Source organism: Platalea leucorodia, assembly GCF_965183815.1.
Source record: "Platalea leucorodia genome assembly, contig: HAP1_HAP1_SCAFFOLD_24, whole genome shotgun sequence".
In the NCBI taxonomy this organism is placed as follows: domain Eukaryota; kingdom Metazoa; phylum Chordata; class Aves; order Pelecaniformes; family Threskiornithidae; genus Platalea; species Platalea leucorodia.
This window is the reverse complement of record NW_028121458.1, coordinates 2,064,184-2,077,281: the sequence shown is the minus strand read 5'-3', so window position 1 is coordinate 2,077,281 and position 13,098 is coordinate 2,064,184. Positions and strand designations below refer to the sequence as shown.

At 53.7% G+C, this 13,098-nt stretch overlaps 1 pseudogene across 1 annotated transcript; it reads left to right on the top strand.

The window, feature by feature from the left end:
* The first annotated feature begins 7,377 nt into the window (after positions 1-7,377).
* On the top strand, positions 7,378-8,314 carry LOC309603222 (olfactory receptor 14A16-like; annotated as a pseudogene). Its single transcript has one exon. The product of its transcript is annotated as an olfactory receptor 14A16-like (transcript).
* Positions 8,315-13,098: the final 4,784 nt, after the last annotated feature.

Here is a 13,098-nt window from a genome sequence, read left to right as displayed (position 1 = left end):
GCCTTGACTGCAAATATGGTGGGATCCCGTGGAGTGGACCCACGCTGGAGCAGGGGAGAAGTATGAGGAGGAAGGAGTAACAGAGATGTTCTTTACTGACTCCTAACCCCCTCTTCAGCATCCCCTCTGCTCCTCTTGGGGTTGCGCTGGGCAGAAGAATTGGCAACAATGGAGTAATTTGAGCCTGGGTGAAAGTATGAGGGGAATGGTCTTTAAAATATTTTTGTTACTGTTTTTCACACTCAAAATCTTTTGTAATGGGCGATAAATTAAACTGATCCTCTCCAAGTGAACAGGTCTTTGCCCATGACAGTACTTGGTAACTGATGTCCTTTACTTTATCTTGACCCATGAGATTTCTGGGTTATTTTCTCCCTTTCTCCTGTAGAGTCAGGGGAGTGAGTGAGCAGCTGGGTGGGTGTCTGGCTGCTGGCCAAGGTTAACCCGCTACAGAACCACCACATCAGGACTGCTGCATCCAGCATGGGGCTTCCCAGCACTCAGCACTGGGGAGGCCCCATCTGGAGTGCTGTGTCCAGTGCTGGGCTCCTCACTACAATAAAGTTCTTGACCTACTAAAGCAAGTCCAGCAAAGGGTGACAAAGCTGTTTTAAGGGACTGCAGCACCTTTCATAGGAGGAAATGCTGAGAGATGTGGGACTGTTCAGTCTGGAGAAGAAAAGGCTCGGAGGAATCTTATTCATGTGTATAAATACCTGATGGGAGAGCATGAAGACCAGGGAGCCAAACTCTTCTCAGTAGTTCCCAGTGACAAGACAAGGGGCGATGGACACAGCTAAAAACACATGAAATGCCACCTGAACCCAAGAAAGCACTTTTGGACTGTGAGGGTGATCAAACACTGGAACAGGTTGCCCAGAGAGGTTGTGGAGCCTATATCCCTGGAGATATTCCAACCCCAGCTAGACAAGGTGCTCAGCAACCTGCTCTAGCTGACCCTGCCTCGGCTGGGGGGTTGAACTACAGAAGTGTGAGGAGGAAGGAGCAGCACAGATGTTCTGCAGTGAATGTTAACCCCGTCTTCACCATCCTCTCTGCTCCTCGTGGTGTTGAGGTAGGTAGAAGAACTGGGAACAATGGAGTAATTTGAGCCTGGGGGAAACTGTGAGGGGAATGGTCTTCAATATTTTTCTCATTGTTTCTCACAATCCAAATCCTTTTTTAATTGGCAACAAATTAATTTGATCTTCCCCAAGTCAACGGGTCTTTGCCCATGATGGTATTCAGTAACTGATCTCCTTTACTTTATCTTGACCCATGAGTTATACCATGTTATTTTCCCCCTTTGTCCTGTTGAGGCAGGGGAGTGAGTGAGCAGCTGGGTGGGTGTCTGGCTGCTGGCCAAGGTTAACCCACTACAGAACCACCACATCAGGACTGCTGCGTCCAGTATGGGGCTTCCCAGCACAAGAAAGACCCTGACAGCCTGAAGCGAGTCCTGCAGAGGCCAGAAGGGTGGCTGGGACCTGGAGCACATGATGGACAAGAGATGGGTTCTTTAGAAATCATTCAGAACAAAACAGAGGAGATAGAACCCAGGCCAGTTGGTGGGATGTCAATCAATGTAGATTTTCAATATTTGTTGAGACAAGGCCATGAGCACCCGAAGTAGCTGGAGGTGTCTGAGAACTGGCTTGGCTGAGAGACCAGCAGTAGGAAACTGGCTCCTTTTTCTTAATACTGGTGGTGGAGCTGGGCATCACTGAGCCCCGGAGGAGGATGGGGCTGACCATGCAGGAAACGTCCCTTCTCAGGGCTGGGGTGTACGAACAGAGATGGAAATGGCTGGTGTGCGGGACTGATCTGGAACACTTTTCCTAGGGAAGCTTCCCCGGGGTGTCCAGGGAACATGGCACAGACCTGGCCCCTCTCTTCTGCACCTTCGGTGCCTTGCTTCCTTCACCGTGATGCCTGACTTCACTGTGAGCACCCTGCGGGGGGCCCCCACCCTGCGCACTCACACGGCTTAGCTCTACACTGGGGCTTTCCTCTCCCAGGCACTTCCCAGCCCAGACCAGCCCCTCCCCAGCTCTCCCCACCTGCCCTGCCCTCTCCCCAGCCCAGCAGAGCAGCCCAGCCTGGGCTGGCCCCATGGCAGTGCCCACCGCAGGGTGCTGCAGAGCTCTGGGCACTCACCCCACAGCCCCAGCCCCTCTGAAGGGCACAGCAGCTCCTGGCGGCAGAGAGGGGCGAGGTTCAGGCTCCCCATGAGCCCCAGGGATGGTGCTGGCCCCAAGAGCATGAGGAAACAGAGGCCAGGCACTCTCTGGCTCTCCTGAATTCATATTGTAGGTGATGCCCAGTGCTGACTGAATTTGCCCCTCCTCTGCTCCCACCAGCGCCACTGCCCAGGACAGCATGAGAGTCCTGGGGCTTCTCAGGCAGCTCCTGCACCTCTCCACTCTCCCCTCTGCCTGCTGGGCTCCTACTGACTCCCAAGGCAGAGTCCTTGTTTTGCATACCTCAATTTAATCATAGAATCATAGAATTGTTAACGTTGGAAAAGACCTCAGAGATCATTGAGTCCAACCTCTTAACCCAACTGCCTGGTCCACCTCTAAGCCATGTCCCTAAGCACCACATCCACACGATTTTTGAATACTTCCAGGGACCATGATTGGACCACTTCCCTGGGCAGTCTGTTCCAATGCCTACCCACTCTCTCTGGGAAGAAGTTTTTCCTAGTATCTAATCTAAATCTCCCTTGGCACAACTTGTTACCTGGAGAAGAGACTGACACCTACCTCGCTACAACCTCCTTTGAGATAGTTGTGGAGAGCAATAGGGTCTCCCCTCAGCCTCCTCCAAACTAAACAACCCCAGCTCCCTCAGCTGCTCCTCGTAAGACTTCTCCTCTAGACACTTCAACAGCTTCAATAGCTTCATGTTTTGCTTTTGGGGGAGTTCACATCTGAGGGCCTTTCACCTTCTGAGCCTCCATTCATTCCAACCCCAGGGCACGTGGGGAGTCCCCATCCTCTCCTCTCCTCACCCCTCCAGATTCATTTCCAGGCAGTCTGGTATATGCCATCACTCCTGTCATACATGAAGAAACCTGAGGAGAGAATGGGAGCTCATGGGCCATCTCCTCTCCCATTGGACACCAAAAAGAGAGCTTTTAAATCCAGAGCATTTGGTCCAGTGGAACTCAGTGCCACCCTGAACTTAACTCCCAAAATATTGAGAACAGAAGGAGAATAGACTCTTTAAAAGACCAATTCCTTGGACATTTTCTTGGCAGCACCTTTGGAGGAAGAGCCCATCCTTCAGGCACTGGACCTGGGAGATTCCGTTTTATTGAAGAGCTGCTATTGGCCATGCCACACCTGGCACAGTGTTGTGCAAGAGTCATATACGAGGGGATCAGGCCTCAAGACAAGTAGTATAAGCCTAGAAAATTATCTATAACCAGGATTACCACAAGAGAAAAAAGCAGACGTGGCCCAATAAAAAAAGTGAGAAATGGGAAATGTGATGAGAAGGGAAGGCAGGTTATTGTTGGTGAAACAACATCCGTTGGGCAAGTTTCCTTAGGGCACCCTTGAGCTCCTGGTTCCTCATGCTGTAGATGAGGGGGTTCACTGCTGCAGGCACCACCGAGTACAAAACAGAAACCACGAGATCTAGAAATATGGAGGACACTGAGGGGGGCTTCAAGTACGCAAACATTACAGTGCTGACAAACAGGGAGACCACGGCCAGGTGAGGGAGGCACGTGGAAAAGGCTTTGTGCCATCCCTGCTCAGAGGGCATCCTCAACACGGCCCTGAAGATCTGCACATAGGACACCACAAGGAAAACAAAACACCCAAAGGCTAAACAGGCAGTGACCACAAGAAGCCCCACTTCCCTGAGGTAGGCATGTGAGCAGGAGAGCTTGAGGATCTGGGGGATTTCACAGAAGAACTGGTCCAGGACATTGCCTTGGCAGAGGGGGTAGGGAAAATGTATTGGCTGTGTGCAGCACAGCATTGAGAAACCCAGTGCCCCAGGCAGCTGCTGCCATGTGGACACAAGCTCTGCTGCCCAGGAGGGTCCCATAGTGCAGGGGTTTGCAGATGGCCACATAGCAGTCATAGGCCATGACAGTGAGAAGACAATACTCTGCTGAGATCAAGAAGAGAAAGAAGAAGACCTGTGCAGCACATCCCAAGTAGGAGATGGCCCTGGTGTCCCAGAGGGAATTAGCCATGGCTTTGGGCAGAGTGGTGGGGCCAGCACCAGACTTGGGGTTGATTGGGACAGAAAGACAGACTGAGCTCCCCTGTGGCACGTGACTCCATTTGGTCAGATGAACACCTCTGTCGGCTGCCCTAAGCATACTGAGGAGGGACAGCTTGGGTTGTCCTAACTGTCATCCTTTTCTACCAGTTCAGTTGGCCAAAGGGATTCCCCACCAGCCGCAAAGACAATGCCCCCAGATGCTGCCCTGTCTCTCACAATTGCTCCATTAGAGCTTGGAGTTTCCTGCACATGTCCCGAACCACCTCTGGCAGCTCCAGTGTCACCAGGCGTTTGCATCGGAAAAGCTCACTCCTGGCCTCTATCCCCATCATTAACACAGCAGCTTAGAGAAGGAGCTCCCAGCTCTTTTGTGCAGCCGAGCTGAGGCAAGAGGCATCCCACCTCCTGTGGGTCTGTGGGGTGCACTGGAGAAGCTGAAAGCCCCTCCGGCCTCAGGAATACTGATGAGAGCTGAGATGCCGACATTGACTTGGCTCAATCCCTGCCCTGCCCAGGTGGCAATGATCCCCTGCCTGTCCCTGCCCACATGCCCTGCCTGACCATGGGACAGGAACGGGGGTTTCCAGAGGGGAACGTTGACACCTCCCGTAGCTCCGCACACCCTGGCAGAGCAATTCCCACTGCAGGAATGAGTCTGTGCAGTGTTTAGGGAGGGAGAGTTGGTGGTGACTTCAGTCTGCTTCAAGTTCTGTTCCCCAGGAGAGACCTTGCTGCCTTTCAGGAGCTGTCAGCCCTGGAGGCCCAGGGACACCTGGAGGGCTCTGGGGGCAGGGGCTGGGGGTAGGAGGCAGAGAAAGTGCTGCCTTGGGCTGGGCCTCTGCTGCTGAGCTGGGCTGGGCTCCTGGGAGGGAGGGAGCTCCTGGCAAGTGGGCAGCCCTGCAGAGAGACAGCTCTGCCCAGGAGCAGCTCCTCTGCAAAGCGCAGCAGGGCTGAGGGCACTGCCTGCAGGCACCGAGGGGAGAGGAGCGAGGCAGAGAGAGGTTACAGAGAGCCAGGAGTGGGAAATTGCATAGAGTGAAGGAGGAGAAGTCTTCCCAGCCCTTAACACAGTAAGTCTTTGGCTGCAGGGCACAGCCTGGAGCGTTCTCCTAGAACTGGCACATCAACATGGCAGGAATGGAGGAGAAGGATGTGCTCCAGAGCAGGGCTTTCCTGCCACACCATCGGAGGGACAGGGCATGATGGCTGTCTTCTCCCAGGGACAACTGCAGGGTGTGAAGGTGGGTGTGCAGCCAGGGGTGCCCAGGGCCGTCCTTCAGAGCAGGGTCCCTGCACCCCGGGGGCTGTGTGCTGGGGCAGGGACTCTGCCGCCTGCCAGGGTCAGCACTCAGCCTGCCCAGGGAGCTGCCCATGGCGCTGTGGGGAGAAGCTGTGGGTGGAAGGAGCGATCCTCGGCAGGGCAGGGTCCTTCTGCTGTTGAGAGGGTGCTGTGTGGGTCAGGTTTGCTCTCAGCTCCAGCTCACCCCCACGCATTTCTGAGGGAACTTTTCAAGGTGGAGTTCCTATAAGGGCAGGTGTCTGTTTTTTGAGGTTTCTCCTCTTGGCTGGCTGGGTGGGCCCAGATCGCACCAGCATCACCTTTCCAGTCTCATCAGGGTTTGTGGGACCTGTTCTTTAGCCCCTGCACACACAGAGAGGCTGCAGGGCAGAGCTGGGCACACAGGGGCTGAGATGGGGTCTGTGAGCACTGGCAGGGAAGAGACGTGGGGCCAGAGCAAGAGCTCGTGGCAGGGACAGCTGCAGGCAGTAGAGATGGGCAGGAAAGGAAGGACCTGCTAAGGGAAGCCCTGTTGCAGGGGAGATCTGGGCACCTCCCGGCCACTCCTGCAGTGCAGATGCCTTCCCTGAGCAACCCCTTCATCTCTCCTCTCCCACCCAGCACAGCCCTCGGCCCTCACGGCCATGGGGTCTTGGGTGGGAGTCACCTCTCTGTCCAGCAGAGCAGCAGAAGAGGCGAAGGGCATCCCTCGTGCCACGTCCCCATTTCCCACTGACCAGCAATCAGGCTGAGGGCAGCTGTCCTGCATTATCACTGTCTGGGAGGTGGCATGCACAGCTGGGTAAGGGTAACGCTGTCCTGAGGGTCCGCCTGCCTCCCCCCTTGCCTCTCTCAGCCAGACCCTCACTGTATTTTTCCTCATTTCTCCACCTGCCCATTTTAAAGTCATCTTTTTAGTGCTGTCAGACTCCCGGGGGACGGGAATTTCAGCTGCAGAGTCACACACTGATCTTGTTCGTCCATTCATGCAGGCATGTCGATGGGAACAAGCGTCCCAGCTTTCCTCTAATCTGTGGGGCTGTGGGCAATGCAGCCTGTGGGCCTGGGGAAGGAGTCAATTTTCTCTTCATGAGATGCCAACATTAAGACAATTGGCTATCATCTCCTTAGGGTGTCCTTCCAAGCTGTGAGCTGCCTTCCAGCATGCAAACCTGTCCCATAGCACCTTTGTGTTCTCTGGAAGCCCCACAGAGAAATGCAGAGACTCTATGGCTGAGGAAATGCTGTTGGGTTGGTGAAAGGATCCATGAGTGTCCGGGACTAGAAGTGGGGTGCTGAGACCTTGAGAAAGGCTGACCAGATCCCCTCACTGCGCTGAGCCACAGGCAATCATCTTGCCTCGCAGGGCTCGCTCTGATCTCCATGAGAGCAGCAGAAATGCTGAGGGTTTCTGACATCCCAGGACAATCCCTGGGGAGATGGGGGGAGCTGTAAAAAACCCTAAACCTCTCAAACTGCCTTCTGCTATGCCAGTTCCTTGGCACTGGCAGTGCAGATGCTGACAGGCCCTTCTGTTTTAGGAGAGGTTTCATCTGACAAAGTCAAACACCTGGACTTGCCCCTGCCCCCACCATTCCCATGACCCCACTGCTGCAGAGCAGGGCTGACTCCTCAGCAAATAGCGGGCAAGGGCCCTGCTCCTCATGGAACATTCTGCCAGCACCAACCAGAGCTCCAGCCACGGAGCTGAGGAAGGTCTCCTGGAAAATGAAAAGGGGGTGTGTGCTGCAGGAGCAGAGTCTATGGGAAAAGGCTTTGATTTTGCTCAGAGAAGTCTCTGCTAACATACTGTGTTTTCCTCCTTGAACAGGTCCACATACCAAAGTGAAAAAATGTCCAACAGCAGCTCCATCACCCAGTTCCTCCTCCTGGAAGAGGCGGGACACACGGGAGCTGCAGCTCCTGATCTTCTGGCTCTTCCTGGCCATCTACCTGGCTGCCCTCCTGGGCAACGGCCTCATCATCACTGCCGTAGCCTGCGACCACCGCCTCCACACCCCCATGTACTTCTTCCTCCTCAACCTCTCCCTCCTCGACCTGGCCTCCATCTCCACCACTCTCCCCAAAGCCATGGCCAATGCCCTGTGGGACACTAGGGCCATTCCCTACCAAGGGTGTGCTGCCCAGATCTTTATGCTCGCCTTCTTGGTCTCAGCAGAGTTTTCGCTCCTCACTGTCATGGCCTACGACCGCTACATTGCCGTCTGCAAACCCCTGCACTATGGGACCCTCCTGGGCAGCAGAGCTTGTGTCCACATGGCAGCAGCTGCCTGGGGCAGTGGGTTTCTCAGTGCTGTGCTGCACACTGCCAATACGTTCTCACTGTCACTCTGCCAAGGCAATGTCCTGGACCAGTTCTTCTGTGAAATCCCCCAGATCCTCAAGCTCTCCTGCTCACATGCCTACCTCAGGGAAGTTGGGCTCCTTGTGGTTAGTGTCTGTTTAGTCTTTGGGTGTTTTGTTTTCCTTGTGGTGTCTTATGTGGAGATCTTCAGGGCTGTGCTGAAGATCCCCTCTGAGCAGGGACGGCACAAAGCCTTTTCCACGTGCCTCCCCCACATGGCCGTGGTCTCCCTGTTTCTCAGCACTGGCATGTTTGCCTACTTGAAGCCCCCCTCCATCTCCTCCTCATCCCTGGACCTAGTGGTGGCAGTGCTCTACTCCGTGGTGCCTCCAGCAGTGAACCCCCTCATCTACAGCATGAGGAACCAGGAGCTCAAGGATGCCCTATGGAAACTGGCCCAATCGATGCTGTTTCACCAACAATAACCTGCCTCCCATTCTCTGCACATTTCCCACAGTTTATCTTAGGCCACACGTCTGCTGTTTTCTCTTATGATAATCCTGCTTACAGATAATTTGCTGGGTTCAATACTACTTGATTTAAGGCTTGATATTATTGTGTCTGACTCTTGCACAGCACTGTGTGATATGTGGCATGGCCAATAGCAGCTCTTCAATAAAACGGAATCTCCCAGGTCCAGTGCCTGAAGGATGGGCTCTTCCTCCAAAGGTGCTGCAAAGAAAATGTCCAAGGAATTGGTCTTTTAAAGAGTCTATTCTCCTTCTGTTCTCAATATTTTGGGAGTTAAGTTCAGGGTGGCACTGAGTTCCACTGGACCAAATGCTCTGGATTTAAAAGCTCTCTTTTTGGTGTCCAATGGGAGGGGAGATGGCCCATGAGCTCCCATTCTCTCCTCAGGTTTCTTCATGTATGACAGGAGTGATGGCATATACCAGACTGCCTGGAAATGAATCTGGAGGGGTGAGGAGAGGAGAGGATGGGGACTCCCCACGTGCCCTGGGGTTGGAATGAATGGAGGCTCAGAAGGTGAAACAGTCGCAATGGTGATGTCCCCCAAAAGTAAAGCACTAAATCATCTTATCCACGAACAAGGACTCTGCAGTGCCATGGGAGTCAGTGGGGACTCAGAAGCCAGAGGGAGGGGAGACTGGAGGGATTCGGGAGCTGCCTGAGGAGGCCCAGGGCCAGGACTGCTGTGCTCTTCTGAGGAGTGGGGCTGGTGGGAGCAGAGGAGGGGACAAATACAGTCAGGTATGGGCATCACCTACAATATGAATTCAGGAGAGCCGGAGAGTGCCTTGCCTGTTTCCTCCTGGCCTTGGGGCCAGCACCAGCCTTGGGGTTAATTAGGAGCCTGAGCCCCCCTCTCTGCCCCCCAGGAGCTGCTGTGCCCTTCAGAGGGGCTGGGGCTGTAGGGTGAGTGCCCAGAGCTCTGTAGCACCCTGTGGTTGGCACTGCTGTGGGGCCAGCCCAGGCTGGGCTGGGGAGGGGGCAGGGCAGGTGGGGTGAGCCGGGGAGGGGCTGGGCTGGGCTGGGCTGGGAAGTGCCTGGGAGAGGAAAGCCCCAGTGTAGAGGCAATCTGTGTGAGTGTGCAGGGTGGGGGCCCCCAGCAGGGTGCTGACAGTGCAGAGTCAGGCATCAATGTGAAGGAAGCAAGGCACCGAAGATGCAGAAGAGAGGGGCCAGGTCTGTGCCATGTTCCCTGTACATCCTGGGGAAGCTGCCCTGGGAGAACTGTCCCAGATCACTGCCACGCACCGGCCATTTCCAGCTCTGTTTGTACACCCCAGCCTTGAGAAAGGACTTTTGCTGCATGGTCACCTCTGTCCTCCTCCAGGGCTCAGTGATACCCAACTCCATCACCAATATTAAGAAAAAGGGAAGCAGTTTCCTACTGACACTTATTACACACAAATCATAGAATCATAGAATCATAGAATCATCAAGGTTGGAAAAGATCCTTAAGATCATCAAGTCCAACCGTTAACCTATCACTGCCAAGTCCATCTATACGATGTCTTCAAGCACCGTATCTATCCGTTCTTTAAATACCTCCAGGGAGGGAGACTCAACCACTTTCCTGGGCAGCCTGTTCCAATGCTTGACCACCCTTTCGGTGAAGAAGTTTTTCCTAATATCTAACCTAAACCTCCCCTGGCGCAGCTTGAGGCCGTTTCCTCTTGTCCTATCACTCGTTACTGGGGAGAAGAGAGCGACCCCCACCTTGCTACAGCCTCCTTTCAGGCTGTTGTACAGAACAATAAGGTCACCCCTCAGCCTCCTCTTCTCCAGGCTAAACAAGCCCAGTTCCCTCAGCCGCTCCTCATAAGACTTGTGCTCTAGACCCCTCAAGTCTCACAGCTCTTGCCACAGCTGGTCCCTCAGCCAAGCCAGTTCTCAGACAGATCCAGCTTGAACAGGTTCTCATGGCCTTGTCTCAACAAATATTGAATATTTCCATTGACTGAGATCCCTCAACTGGAGTGGGTCCTTCCTCTAGTGTCTGACTTGAGGGATTCCTCAAAACCTCAGCACTCTCAGCCTCTCCTTGTCCATAATGTGCTCCAAGACCCAACCATCCTTCTGGCCTCTGCAGGACTCGCTTCAGTCTGTCAGGGTCTTTCTTGTGCTGGGAAGCCCCATACTGGACGCAGCAGTCCTGATGTGGTGGTTCTGGAGTGGGTTAGCCTTGGCCAGCAGCCAGACACCCACCCAGCTGCTCACTCACTCCCCTGCCTCAACAGGACAAAGGGAGAAAATAAGATGGAATAACTCATGGGTCAAGATAAAGTAAAAGAGATCAGTTACCGAAGACCATCATGGGCAAAGACCCGTTGACTTGGGGAAGATCAAATTAATTTGTTGCCAATTATAAAAAGATTTGGATTGTGAGAAACAATGAGAAAAATATTAAAGACCATTTCCCTCACAGTTTCTCCCAGGCTCAAATTACTCCATTGTTCCCAGTTCTACCTACCTCAACACCACGAGGAGCAGGGGGGATGGTGAAGAGGGGGCTAACAATCACTACAGAACATCTCTGCTGCTCCTTTCTCCTCACACCTCCCCTACTCCAGCATGGGTCCTCTCCATGCGATCCCACCGTATTTGCAGTCAAGGCTAGGTGTTGTTCCTTTCTTTCTCTCTTACTTTTCTCCTGCATACTCACAGAATCATGGAAATGTTGAGATTGGAAGAGACCTCTGGAGATCATCTAGTTCAACCCCCCAGCTGAGGCAGGGTCAGCTAGAGCATTGCTGAGCACCTTGTCTAGCTGGGGTTGGAATATCTCCATGGATGGAGACTCCACAACCTCTCTGGGAAACCTATTACAGTGTTTGACCACCCTCACAGTCCAAAAGTGCTTTCTTGGGTTCAGATGGCATTTCATGTGTTTTTAGCTGTGTCCATCGCCCCTTGTCTTGTCTCTGGGAACTACTGAGAAGAGTTTGGCTCCCTGGTCTTCATGCCCTCCCATCAGGTGTTTATATGCATTAACAAGATCCCTCTGAGCCTTTTCTTCTCCAGACTGAACAGTCCCACATCTCTCAGCATTTCCTCCTATGAAAGATGCTGCAGTCCCTTAAACCAGCTTTGTCACCCTTTGCTGGACTTGCTTTAGTAGGTCAAGAACTTTATTGTAGTGAGGAGCCCAGCACTGGACACAGCACTCCAGATGGGGCCTCCCCAGTGCTGAGTGGAGGGCAAGGGTCACCTCCCTCCATCTGCCAGCAAGGCTTTTCCTAATGCAGCCCAGGACGCTGTTGGCCTTTGCTGCAAGTGTGTATTGCTGGCTTATATTCAGCTGCTTCTCCTGTGGGATGCCAAGATCCTTCTCTGCAGAGCTGCTATCTGGCCAGTCGGCCCTCAGCATGACATCCACAGTGTGGCTGGATCACAGGCTGTCCTCCCCCAGGGACTTTCTCAGCAGCACCTTGTCCTTCTTGCAGCTCAGCTCCACCTCTGGCACAGGCCCCACGGTGCTGCAGAGTCACCTGGCACAGCAAAGCCCTCTCCTGCCAGGCCTGCACAGCCCAGGCCTCTTGCTCTCTGCCCTTGGGGACTGCAGCTTTTGCTCTCCGTGGGGGAACCTCATCCATCATTATGGCACCACCTGCCACCCACTCCAGCATGCCTCTGCTGGGAAGCCAAGCCTTGCCACACACGGGCTCCCATCTCTGGGGACCAGGTTTCCATGTGACAAGTCTGCCCTTGGCCCTGGTGCCACATCTGAGGTGCTGCAGCCCAAATGGGCACCAAAGCCCAGAGCCTGGGGCACAGAGAGCAGGAGCCCCGTGTGCCATCACAGAGCTGTGACATCAGTGGAATAAGAGGTGAGGTGGGGAAGGACAGCTCCCATGGCTCTTGTGCTGGATGGAGATTCAGTGTCTTGAGGAGAGACCAACAGGGAAGATGAGAAGTGGGGCATGATCCCAATGGATGTGATCAACAAAATAATGACTATGTCTCCAACAACCAGCAAAAAGGAAACACAAGCTTTCTTGGGCATTGTGGGTTTTTGGAGAATGCATATTCCTAATTACAGTCTGGTTTTAAGCCCTCTCTATGAAGTGACCTGGAAGAAGAACGATTTCAAATGGGGCCCTGAGGACCAACAAGCCTTTGAACAAATTAAATGGGAGAGAGTTCATGCAGTAGCCCTTGGGCCAGTCCGGGCAGGACAAGGTGTAAAAACTGTGCTCTACAGCACAGCCAGGGAGAACGGCCCTGCCTGGAGCCTCTGGCAGAAAGCACCGGGGGAGACTCGAGGTCGACCCCTGGGGTTTTGGAGTCAGGGATACAGAGGATCCGAGGCCCGCTATACTCCAAGTGAAAAAGAGATATTGGCAGCATATGAAGGGGTTTGAGCTGCTCCAGAAGTGGTTGGTACTGAAGCACAGTTCCTCCTGGCACCCCGACGGCCAGTGTTGGGCTGGGTGTTCAAAGGGAGGGCCCCTTCTAGACATCATGCAACTGATGCTACATGGAGTAAGTGGGTCACGCTGATCACACAACGGGCTCGAATAGGAAAACCCAGTCGCCCAGGAATCTTGGAAGTGATCATGGACTGGCCAGAAGGCAAAGATTTTGGAATATCACCAGAGAAGGAGGTGATGTGTGCTGAGGAGGCCCCACTGTACAATAAACTGCCAGAAAATGAGAAGCAATATGCCCTGTTCACTGATGGGTCCTGTCGTCTTGTGGGGAAGCATTGGAGGTGGAAAGCTCCTGTATGGAGTCCTATACA